A 13157-nucleotide genomic window follows, 5' to 3' on the forward strand; every position below is an offset into this window, starting at 1 on the left:
TTCATTTAGACCAAACTTTAAAATGGCATTTAAATCACTGATGTAACCGTTAGAAATATTTACACCCATCAATAAGGAGGGGCACATGAGCAGAAAAGAAATACAGTCCATAAATCATGTTGACTTCCCTTGGGCACATTTTGCTAGTCAGCAGATGCAGTACTTATGGACATTTATTGGTGTGTTTGCACAAGAGCTAAGCTATAGAATTAAGGTCAGTAAATATATTATTTTACACTGTAAACCAACTAATTTTAATCATAGCTCTGGATACATTACAATTTTAAAAACATAGATTCATATTCTGAAAAAGCATTTGAGTGCTATGGGGGGGCAGGGCAGAAGGCAGCTACCCATTAGGGGGTTCTATGTTATATACGCACAGACTCACACAAACTGGCTTCAATAGGAGTTAAATGCCTGGTGTGTTAGAGAGCTTTTGAGGATTCTATTTGGTATCTCTTTTCATCAGGCTACGAAAACAGATTTATTTTTTTCTTTTTTTAATTTATTGAAAAACATGCATCCCCTTTGCTTTTAAAATTAGATCTTCTTATCCTCTGATCTAATAATAAGAGGCCTGTTAATGAAGTTTCCTGCATTTTTGGCATAACTACACTCTCAAACTTGAGAGTACAAGATCGGAGACTAAAAACGAAGTTACTGAAGAAATGAAATCAAAATAGTTTAAGTTTTCCATGTAGGGTATCAATGCTTCTATATGATTTAGGTCATTGTAAGGATGTACAGCTAATTAATGCAAAGGTGACATTTCTAAAACACAATTTGACCTTGAAATATGGAAGTGTTCCTAGCTCAATGCTGTAATTAAAATCTGATTAAGTTTGAGTGTACACAAGTACACTTAGTATGGCTGCAAGAGGTATTCATTTAGTTCAACACAAATGATTACCATTCAAAATGTGAAGTGACAATTGTCTGTCTATAGTATATCAGTAAGTCTGAACATTTCGTTAGTTAAAATTCCCCTTTCCTCTATTTTTTCATATATCTTACTATATTTCATATTCATAGGGACCAGAGCTTAGTAGAGCACCTTCAGCTAAACTGCTAAATAAAGGCAGAACAGAATCACTCCCAAATTAATTTGTTTCTCCACAGTACAGTCAGGTTATCTTGTTATATTTCAAATGTTGTCTATCCACTCTGTACCAACGGTTATAACACAGAGCATCTGCTAAAATTTACCACACAAAACTGAAAGCTGTAATGTTATTTTGTGTATCACTGGTCACTGAATCAAGTCTTAGATTTCAGGGGTCAATTATTTAAAAATTAAGCTAAAATGGAGGAGGAAAAAGCCTCAATGGTTAGTATCTTTGTTCAATGCTACACAAAACAGAAAAATAGTACCTAGAGAGATATTATAGACTGAAGAGTCTCAGTTTCTCCTTCGAGGCCTACAACAAAAGGGCAAGAGGCAAGCTTTAGTACCTGCAACAAGTTACATTACAGTTTTCAAGTAGTAGCTGAACACAGGAACCAGTTCCAGAGAGCCTATGGAATCTCTAGCCTAAGAGGCCTTCAAGACTTGACTGAATAAAACCCTGATGAACCAGCTCTAACTTTGCTCTCAGGGTTTGGATTGATGCTAGTGTCATTTCTCTATGATTTTCAGTAAAACATTGTCATCAGAGAATTATGTACTGAGGCCCAAATGGTACCATTATAACAATGGCTACTACGACAAGAGAGTACTTTACAATTGATCCTACTTTGCCTTAATTTTAAGAAGTATTACCACATTCTTTTTGGTACTGATTTAAGCAGGTATGTTTCGTTAATCTCGTATACTCTTTACACTTCGCATACATCCATTAATACTCCTATTTTTATTGGACACAAACTATGTATTCCTGATGACAAAGTTAATTCCTACCATCAAGGATTTTTTTTTTTCCCCATTTATGAGAAAAAGCAGCATGCTTTTGAATAAGGCTCTCAATGCCCTGTGGATTTTTTTTGTCCAAATTTTTCTATTCTTTACAAAGATTTTCCATTGTATAAAAACCTTATGCTTCTAGTTTTTCTAATGTTCTATTAATGAAGCAATACCTTCACTTTCATGAAAAAGACATTTTTCAATAAGTCTCACACTAAGCTCCCTAAGATTCCCGCAGCAGGCAGAAAATCAGTTTTGCTTATGGAAGTTTTTTTTATATAAATGGTACTTCTCAAACACTGATGTTTATTGCAGAATTCTCCATAATGACAGTATCATCGTTAGCATAGAAATTCCAAGTAATTTTAGGAAGATATGCAGCCATTCTGGAAGTTAGTAAAAGAGGTCGGTGACTGCCAAAAACAGAAGAAGGGATCACATCCTTCCCATTCAAGTGCCAAAAACATTTGTAATGTTTTCTTTCAGATCCAGTTGCTTCCTTGTTTGTAGATAAATGCCTAGAGTAGTTGTGTAGTTTCACAACATTAGGAAGCAGTTTTATGTATTTTTGTATAGTGCACTGGAAGAAATGCCAGGATAGAGCTGTTGAATTTTTTTTTCATTATTACTTTTTCTTAAGCACATTGTATCTTTAGTCCCCAGACAAACAGACCGACTGAATCGTATCTTACGTTCACTAAAACCCTGAGCTGGTGAACCATTGTTTGAGCATTTGTCTGCCAATGAGACATTCAAGATGCATCCACCATGATTGAAACAACTCATTTTCTCTTTTACCAGACTTTCAGGTCATTTTGCAGTTTAATTCAAAGTTTAACTTGATGCTAAGCTTTAAGGTTAGTATTCAGCTACACCTGTGCACTGTGAGGTTTTTATATTTAGCATCTGGTAAGTGTATCAACCATGGCAACTAACTGGTTAGCACCAGTCATGCATTTTTGTTATACAACTGGAGTGTATCAACTATACAACACAGTTGAGTCAATGTGTTTTCTTGCCACACTACATTTGTCCAGTTAGGTGACTTTCAACTGCAGTACATCACACTTCCATGGCACTCTTAAAAGAGAGGGAAGTTATGTTTAGGTATACCACAGTCAGATTGTTATATTCTTGGGCCCTGTCAAAATTATTAGGAGAAAAGTTACTAACATTGTCTCTAGGCATGACACAGCTTTAATATTTTCTTTTAAAAGCCAGCTAAACATTTTTAGTGTACCTAGCAGTCCATTAAAAGTTAGGAAAGCTACAAAACCTTACCTACACTTCAGCTTTCACCAGTAAGAAGCTTACTTTGTTAGATTCTCATATAGATGAAGCCTATAAATAACAGCAAACATACAACAACAGGATAAACACAGCATACAATGGAAGGAACACAAGAAAGAGCATGCAAAACCTAAGTCTGATGTCATTAATTCTGTCTTACAGAATAAAAATGCTGTGATTTAGGGTTTTTTTTTCCATTGCAAGCAGATTTATGACAGACGATATGCTTAGACAAGTGTCTCCATCCAGTCAAGAACAAAAGTTATTTATCCTTTCTCTCCACCACATATTATTTACCTCAGTGTATTATCTGTCTGCAAATCATTGCTTAGGAACTGTAGCATTTTAACGAGCACAGCTATCTGAAACAAAACACAATATATTCTGTGCTTAGAAGAGATCATTCTCCAAAGGATTTCCTTCCACTGTCTCCTTTAATTTTCTTCATTTTGCTTTAACCTTACCTTATTCTAACCAAGCCAGCTCACTTGAATTTTATTTCAGGGCACCTGCAAAGAGGTTCATCTTATCACAAGAGATTATTCTGAAGGAGGTGCTTCCTTTCCTGACACCAAAATCCCACTGAATGGAATGCCCAGACAAGTTACCAGTTTCACTACTCTCCAGCAACAGGTATAGAACTTGACATGTTAATCTAGTTGAGTATTGAAGACTAAATCAGCTACCCCAGAAGCTACGACAAAAAACCAACCAAACAAAACCAAACCCTACCAGTGATTAGCATCATGTCCAGTCTGGGCCCAAAACAGCTTTAGCTAAGAAATCCCATTTCATCACCATTGTTTCAAAAGAAATATTCTGAGCAAAGTATTCATGTCATTGGTTACTTGAGAAAGAAGAAAACTCTAGTACCAGTGATACAGATAATTAAAAACTAAAGGCAAGTATATACACAGAAGAATGCTGCCACTCCATTCCACAACTTTTGGGAGCAGCGTCCTTTAATTGCCCAAGTATCCCCCAAAAGCCTGTTACTGTTAGATACCTAGGCCAGGTCATACCACACATTTCCTCAAGTTTAAGGGAGGTGGAAGAGAGTAAACTATATACAATATTAATACAGAACATAAGAAAATACCTTTATTTTTCTAAAGGTATTGAAATTATTTTCTCCCTTTTCCTAAGCTCCTAAATACCAATGTTTTCTCTGGATCAATTCTCAAAAATCATAGTAGTCCTGGACAATTAAGTCTTCAAAAAGAAGACTTACCTAGCACTGTGTTCTCTCTCCAACAGAAGCCAGCAGGAATGCCTAGAAAGAAAAAAGGTAAGCATATGAACGTGTTTCAGCATACTCTCACACTTCACAATCTACAGCTCAGGAATTGCCTAGTTCAAAAGCAGCGAGTTTCCCAGCAGCGCGATTTCTCTTCTATGTAAGTTTCTTTTCGTACCCATGGAAGTTAATGGAGCTAACATACTCTGTGGCACTCGGTTCCATAGCTAAGCTCTACACTATGTGAAAGTATCCATTTTTCTATTCTTAGCTCTGCCATCTGATAATAAGGAGGAGAATAAATGAAATGACTGAAGAGGAAAATACTTTCTTCCTGTTGATTTTCCATGACACTTGTGGTTATTTTGTATAGATCTCTGCCTTATACTCTCAAGCAAAAAAAAGATGGCTGAGAAGTGCTGGCGAATTCTATTTCTCATTAAAAAAAACTTTAGCTTTGACCTTAAAAAAAAAAAAACAGAAAAAGATAAAGTTCATTATACTTTTTGATACAGAGACCAGAATTTTTTATATTCAAGACAAAGGCATAACATGACTGTATAATCATACAGTATTTTCAATTTTGTATTATTTTTCTTCACTGACAACTCACAACACTCAACTGTTTGAATACTCTTAGCACTGGTCTGTCATTTTCATGGAATAATTCATTCAGATTTTTTTTATTTTTTTTTTTTACCAAATGTAATAAAATTGGGCAAAAATCTATTGGTTATGGCAGTCCTGCTTCTCCTTTAAGCACATCACTAGGCATAAAGACAAAAGCATCACTTGGAATAAGGACAAGGCTCCTAAATCAAGTGCTAGGAATACAGACAGCCACTCACCCAGAAGACAAAGTTCCCTTAAATTGTTTGTTCTTCAGTGACCACCCTGACAGTCACTACAATTATTACAGATAGTTACCAAGTCTACATTCTTAGAGGACAAGAATAAAATATCAGAGGTAAGCAAGCCACTATTAGTATCTATTCCCAGAAGAAGTATTAGAGAGTATTAGTAATAGAACTATTAGTGTTTTCTTTAAGTTTACCAAATCTTCATGCAATAAGCTTTGCAGAACTGTTTTAATCAAGATCAGTCTTATGTTTGTAAAGTAATTAGCAAACTTTTCAGATAAGTCAATAAATGAATTTACAATAAGCAGAATAAAGAAATGTCTATGTAAAACCAAGTTCAAAGAACACTGGAAACTTCTGTAAGGCTGTAGTAAACTCTATATAGTGAATTATCTGATCAGCCACACTGCCTTTATCCAAAGACGAAGTAAACAAAACAAGTTTGTTTTAAGCTTTGACAATAAACACATTTCAGTTGTCTAAGTCTTCAGCAATATATTTTGCCTTCAGGAAAAAAAAAAGTCTTAGTAAGACCCAAAAATACAATCTCCAAGCTTGAACTTTGCATCAAATTTGTAAAGTAACATTTAGATAAGATATCAAAAATGTAAACAAAGCATTGACAGCAGCTTTATTTCACAATAGACAGCTTATTTCAATACTTTTAATCAGTGAGAAACCAACTAAACAATACACAATTCACAATACAATCCTTGTAAAAGCTGGAAAAGATATTAAAGTTCATGTCAAGTTCAACATGATCTATTTTTAACCTTAGTCAAGTCCCTTCTCATTAGCAGTAACTTAATACTTGAGAAAGGATTAGGAGCAGCTAGGAAGTTAGTTTGATATAGAAAATTATTTATGTATTTTAAAAATTAAATATTTAGCCCAATAAATATTTCAGTTAAAGTTACTTAGAGAAACTAATGTAATATCCCAATATCACAGTATACCAAATCAAGGCTTACAGATTGCTTTTGAAAGCAGCAATTAATTGCTTGCTATTATTTTTTCATAATCATTGTGCACTTCATAAGCATAAGCTTCATTCCAAAATTAAAAAAAAAACACAACCAAACCACAAAAAAACCAAATTCTGGACTTCCCCTTTGCTCTAGCTCACAGAGAAAGATAGTCTTCACATCCATATAGTTTGACACTAATGGAACAATTCCTTTAGCATACTTTTTTAATAGTGAAATTTAGAACACTGATATAATACCTGCTGAAGATCCTTTTTAAAGCATTTCACAAGATCAAACCAACCCTGACAATCTCATGATTGACTTACTTGGAAAAAAGCAGAGAGTTTACATAATAGTGAACTGAAAGATAGACAAGCATTTGAAAACAAGCCCAATACTTCTGTATTTCAAGGATGCTAACAAATAGGGAAGAGGCAGAGGCATTTGCTTGGCTTTAAGAGATAACTAACTTGTTTCGAGCACTCCTTTATATGTGAGCACCCACAACACACAATAGATAGCCTTGTTTGGTGGCTAGAACTCTTTCAAGAAGTTTAGAGCATAAGAACTACCTGTTTTTCCTAGAGATAGTGTTAGGACCAGCAGAGACCATGACGCATTTATATGCATATGGCAGATACTGAAATCTTTCAGATGACTGCTAGCAAAACAGTGAATTAGTGGCCATCTCCGTGTTATTTTACTGCACGTAAGCAATAACTTACTTTCTCTGAGAGCATTAAACTAACTTCTGCCAGTTCTGACATCAGTAACTTCTGCTCTGTCGTGGTAAATTTTAACTAATACAGAACTTAACATTTCCAAGATAACAGTAACAACTTTATAGCTACCGCAATAGGAAAGTGTTTTGGTAAAATTTTGCCTGGAGACCATTTAGTCACATCTGGATATATGGCAGCAAAACCAAGATAAACAAATTATCCCAAATGAAAAACAACCAAAACATCTTAATTCTAGAAGCTGTATTTTCTGCTTATCTGAAATTGTTAAAGCACTTAAGTATTCTTTGTTTTATCTGACTCTTGATCTGTGCTTTATCCTTCTGTTTCTCTAGCTTTTTAACAAACAGAGATACCATCTAGGACTGCAAGCGTTGAGTGCATGGAGTGATGCAGATTCAAGATAATGCCATACTGGATAACATTCTATCAGACTTTGTCAAGAAGTTCTTCTTGTACTTAGAATGGGGAAAGAATGGCTAAAATGCTGCCAACAAAGAAATTTAGGTTGATTCAAAATGTGGGTAAAGAGCTTTACACCTTAGGCTTGTCCCAGACTTGCTTCAAAAAAAGTGCCTCTGGTACAATTTTTCTGGAAAACTAGCTGTTTTGGCTGAGTCTACTTGGTGCATCCTCTCATAAGAGTTAATACAGTTTTAATATTAAAGCTGCTTCATCTGTTCTGCAAAACATGTTTACAATATTGTTTTATGTAACAAATCTTAATGCAAATTCCTCCAGCTATGAAATACCAGCTATAAACTAACTGATGGTGGCCAATCTCACATTTAGAACTTAAGCAATTGCTTAATTGTGCCCCATGCCCCCACAGGTTCTTGAAAGTAATATTGAAATGCACGAGGACTTCCTATGCAAGTGTACAGAGAAAAGTCAGAGCGATTTCTGAAATCCCCAGTTCAGAGGTGAGGCCTTTAATTTAGCATGAATATGCTAAAAATGCTACCTTAATATACTAGGCAAGTTAGAACAAGCCACTTTTCAGCTGTATTCTTTTGTGGTGTTCTGTGGGTGGGGTTTTGTTTTTGTTTTAGACTAACCAATAGCCCTAGCTATATCCTAGCTTCAACTGATGTAGCTAAAGTCTCTCCAGGGCTGTTAGTTGCTTATTTTTTTTCCACTGTTGATGCTATGGAGCCAGTGTAACTCTAGAAGAGAAACATTCCATTTCATGCACAGGTTTCTTTTGTTGGCAGGGTGGGTTTTTTTGTTGTTTTTAACATAACAGTACATTAAAATCTTTTCTAAATGAATCAATCTGTGGTGAAGTACCTTGCTAACTTTATTTGGGGAGGAAGAAAAGCCTGGAAGATTTGCAAGTTTTTTATTACTTCAGAAAAAAACAAGTCTAGACTGGACTGGAATTACTAAATAGCAAGGCCTCGTAATAGAAGAAACTTTCAGGGGAGTGAGTATGACTATAGGAAAGTATCCAACCTTTTGTTCAAAATATTACATTAGAAAGTTGAAACAACCTTGCTACTGCAAAGAAAAAAAAATATTAAATTGGCTGAGGCAATTAGTGTAGCTAAACTTGAGTCTATTTCGGCTATAGTCAGTATGTATACTTGAAATAAAACATTGCCACTGTCTAGGATCTTATCTTTTAACAAAAGCAGGTGAGCTATCAACTAGCTGCATCCTCAAGAAATCTGTTAACAGCTGTGGAAGATCAGACTGTTTTTCTCATGAACTCTTGGACAGTTCTTAAATAGGAATAATATACTGTAAAATACCATTAAAAAACACAGGTGTAAGGCTGACCTACAAGTCTAGCCTGTTGGAAAACCCTCTTGAGTGCGCATAAAGTGAAATACAAATCTGATTTTTCTCTTAAGCAGATAATAATGATATCTGCTCTACAATGGTTTCTTTCAATGAAGTTTCCATGAATATGCCTTAGGTAGCTTTGAAGTTACCTTTTACCAGCAGTGTAGCCAAGATGTTGCATTCAGCAAGAATTTAGTTTATAATCTGGATACATTTATCACAGAGGTCAACACAAGCTCACATGCCAGTGCAACAAGATAGCCATCCTGTGGTGGTACAGCCAGGGGATTGCACTGACAGCTTCGGGGCGATAAGCCTGGACCTCAAACTGCAAACGTGTCCCTAGTAATTAGTGATGCAGATACCAGACCTGTGGCTCAAATTATCTCTCAGTAAATAATTCCCCATGTGCAATTTCTCATTGGCATGTATAAGACTGTTCATTTGTAGACACGGAAGTGCTTGTATATGCCACTATCTCGTATCATGTGGAAATGACTTGCGTATCACACCACGAAAACCTCTGTTTTGTGGCACGGGTGAAATTTGTTCTCTTGCTATGGCCTCACACTATACCAATGGATACACTAGTATTTCCATGCTATAATGTGTGTTAAAATTTGAACAGACTGCTTGCTTTGGAGAAAATTATACAGACACTTAACATGAAAGCCTCTTATACAAACAGTTTGTACAACTTTTTTCCACCTCTTACTACAGTCTAGGCTTGTTTTACTGAGGGTGGAAGGAGACTGGATGACTAACCTGATATCCTTAGCTCTTATGTTTTCATTCCCTCCATAAGTGTATATCCCGTTAATCTAGAAACAGAAGTACCAGCTCACCTATCGTTTCTGTGTAGTACTAGTAGTACTCCAAGGATGGAGCTCCTTGGGTTCTGTGGACAACTACTATTGAACATACCTGTATAAAAATTCCAACCAATCCCAACTCTTAGAGGTCTCAATGTCTGGGTTATGTTTATTTAAAAATTGACATCTCCAAATCCAGTTCCAGGGAGGGGCACCAAATCTAGATCGTGCTATAGGAAGTGACTCCTGTCCCACAGCTACAGAGATGTTAACAGAAATTATTCTAGGGACAGCTCCGTAAAGTATTTCTTAGTGCGAGATGTAAGAGGAAAGAGGAAAAGCAAGTTTAAATCCAAAAAGGAAAACCAATTAAAAAACTCTGCCACAATAAATATGGTAGCTTTTTACTAGTCGGGTACCATCCAAACCAAGGAACAACACTTTGTCATTCTAATAAAGTTTTAGCCTAGTGGATTCAATTTTATGCATTTAGTATAATAGAATCTCTTGTAAATTCAAACATAAGATCAACTTCATGACCAACCCCTTCTTTAGTCTTATCTCTGAATCACTGTGCATTAGACTGAAAATGCTGCTAAGTGTATTTGACATCCTCTAACTATATTCACAAGGATTTAGATGCAAGAATGCATCTGGATGTATCATAGGAGCCGCCCTTAAGTATAAGAAGCTCTGAATTCTCAATTCAGCACAAGTTTTCACCATCTTCTCTAGTTTTTCACTAGTGTAGGCAGTCATTTTTGCACCATAAACTTCAGACTTGGTCACCAATTTCTGTTCAAGTTCTTCAGCTTCTACAGGTTCTATTTTTTGCTTTGTTTTGCTTCTAAATAAGACAATTCTCATGTCATTGATACTAGATTATTTATGATTTACATTTCAACTAGAATCCACCCCTCAAGGATTCTAAGAGTCTTCAAATATCTGACAGGTAAATATACAGACAAATTAAAGAGAATCTCCTTTCCCTCAACCCAAAAATAAAATACTGCTTTGCATCTGTATTGTCGCTTTCTCAAAGCGGAATGATCATTTGCTGAATTGTTTGGTGTAGATATTTTGCTTAAGCAGCAAGCACTCCAGGCTACAACTGATGAGTGACCTTGAGACAGCTCTTAGAAGGCAGTTGCCATAGTAACACCACCACAAATGTGGTACATCCTCAGCTGACACCACCAATCTAGTTCAACAGATCCATAATAAGTATATCTATGCTGTATTAGTGTCTCAATATTTAAGGAGGAAGTTACTAAATTTTTTAGGGTTTTTTTAGAATTATTTCAAAAACCTCCTATGCAGTGGCAGACACTGGATACCCTGTATGAATCCAAGTGACTAAGGCTGTAAGTCCACTCAGTGCAAGAGTTAAATAACATACCCTACAATAATGCCCTACTGAAAGTTGAAGCTACTCAGTGTATTAATCCAGAGAGCATCCCTTGATCCAGGAAATTAGACTACTGAAGAAACCTTGCAATAGCACATAACTTTCTTGAAGTTTATTAACTTTTCTCAGATTCTGTAATACAAATAAACTTTATGGAGCCCTGCTGTGTCAAACTTAATGCAATGGGAGCACAATGTATTATTTTTGCATGTCAGAATATTCTGTCTCACCTGTGCAACCTCATCACCTTGAATAAACTTTCAAACCAACTTAGCACTAATGAATACTGTTGCCCCAAAGGGTTTTTCTCTACACAGCATGCTAGTAGTTCTTGTGAGCTCTGGAAGAGGAAGAAAGAGGTGAATCATTACTGAAATGTCAATAAAAATGAAACACACAGAACTGAAGAGTGCTAGTTAACAGAAATGTTCAGTAGAACTATTTATGTTTAAAAACAAAGGATTAATGAACAGATTAAGACAGTTAATTACAACCTAGCAGTCAGACATTGAAGTTTACTTTAAAACTAAATTGCAGTTTCAAGACTTTTTTTTTTTTAACTCAAACCATCAGAAAAGGCCAATCAGATAAGTTTCATAGTTTGTGGATGTTCAAGAGATTCTATTATAGGTAAAATATTTGTGCATTCTAATTAAAAACAAGAGTTTGGACTGCTCTGCTTCTGATAGCTCACTTGATGTGTTTGCCCTTATCATAAAAGAAAGCATTTGTTGAACCTTCATACCAGAGGAATCTGTGTGTCAGCTAAGAGTTAATTCCAGTTAGAAGTGAAGTCATACACTTTAAAACAGGATTTTGGACACTCCAATCTAAAAAGTCTCGTCCATAGTTAATTCAGTCAGTCAAGTACCTGCCCTGAAACCTGGCTGAGGAGCTCCTGCATCCATAACTGTAACCTAAAGGTAAACAGACAACAGGAAAAAAGAGTTCCCAGACAATACTAAGCACTTTCAACAGGGCCCTAAACCCCAAAAAACATCAATTACTTCATCAACAGTGTGTTATAGTGCAATTACCAATCAAAAGGGTTCAGCTGTGCTGCTTTAGGAGGTCTGGAAACACTGCCACCTTGGCTCAAAAAAGTATTATTTGAGATTGATGATCCTGTCAATTACTGTTATGTGCCACTCTTCCCACTTTCATCACTTCTGTGAAGTTGCAGGTAAGATGGCTATTTTCTAAATTGACCTGTGTCCTGTCAATCTGTGTACAGGCAGGCATTGACCCTTTTAAACAAGTGTTCAACATTGAATTGTTGAATATGTTTCTATTTACCAATAGTTTCCTACAGTAAACATACTTTTATCAGAGTACAATAATTTATCTTCAGCTTTGCACCTAGTTGTTTATTTTGGCCTAGCTGTACCCGTTAACATTGGAAACTACCTAGACATGAAAGGCACTCTTGGTATAAAATAAAACACAGCTGTACATAAAACTTATTTAATATTTTTAAACTCTAAATTCAAAAAATAATAATGATAGTCTTCAGACAAAAAAAGTTTAACCTTGATTTTTGATTTTGTGGAAACCAAAGCTAGAACTTAAGTGACACTACAGATTATTAAGCACTGATTCTATAAATGCTGCCAAGTACATCAATCTACTCTGCAAGTTCATTTAGAAAAAAGTATCACCATCTGTTAAAGATCTTTACATTCTTAGTCCTTAACTTCAACCTAGAAACCATGAAGACTCTTACCACCTATAAAGGACCACTAATTACAATAGCATACAATAAGAAAGTTTTTAATAACAAGAACTAATATATTCTAATCCTATAGTCCTGTTAAAAATCCTTCATCCCTAGACCCAATAGCACGGGGTTGATGATCATCTGAGTCTCTACAGAAGTTAGTAATTTGATAGATTAATTCTACCCTAAAATAGAATTATTGTAGTACTTACCCCTTTCAGTAGGTTATTCTGTTCAGCAATATGTATATGCACTACATTAGTAACATACACATTAAATGTTTGTAGGTTTATCAACATCAGTTTTCAGAAGAGCACTCAACATATCTAATTGATCCCTATTGACTTAAGTGAAATTAGTTTCCCAACACAGATAAAACAGGTAAGGAACTACCAGTAATAATACATAATTAGTAACTCCACCAACTCTTTCTA

At 35.5% G+C, this 13157-nt stretch overlaps 1 protein-coding gene across 14 annotated transcripts in view; it reads right to left on the reverse strand.

The window, feature by feature from the left end:
• Positions 1-13157, reverse strand: part of NCOA3 (nuclear receptor coactivator 3) — an 81608-nt gene that overhangs the window by 57996 nt on the left and 10455 nt on the right. For 6 of the 14 annotated variants that reach the window (XM_054217951.1, XM_054217958.1, XM_054217957.1 and 3 more), the window contains 2 exons: positions 4425-4466; positions 3491-3555 (listed from right to left, as the gene is read on the reverse strand). The exons of 1 other annotated variant lie outside the window; for it this stretch is intronic. The gene's annotated coding sequence lies outside the window, so the exon portion shown is untranslated. Of the gene's footprint in view, positions 1-3490; positions 3556-4424; positions 4467-11236; positions 11319-13157 lie in introns of those variants that run through there. 7 more of the 14 variants (XM_054217950.1, XM_054217947.1, XM_054217943.1 and 4 more) reach the window with 3 other exon arrangements.

This window comes from Rissa tridactyla, chromosome 12, assembly GCF_028500815.1.
Source record: "Rissa tridactyla isolate bRisTri1 chromosome 12, bRisTri1.patW.cur.20221130, whole genome shotgun sequence".
Classification (NCBI taxonomy): domain Eukaryota; kingdom Metazoa; phylum Chordata; class Aves; order Charadriiformes; family Laridae; genus Rissa; species Rissa tridactyla.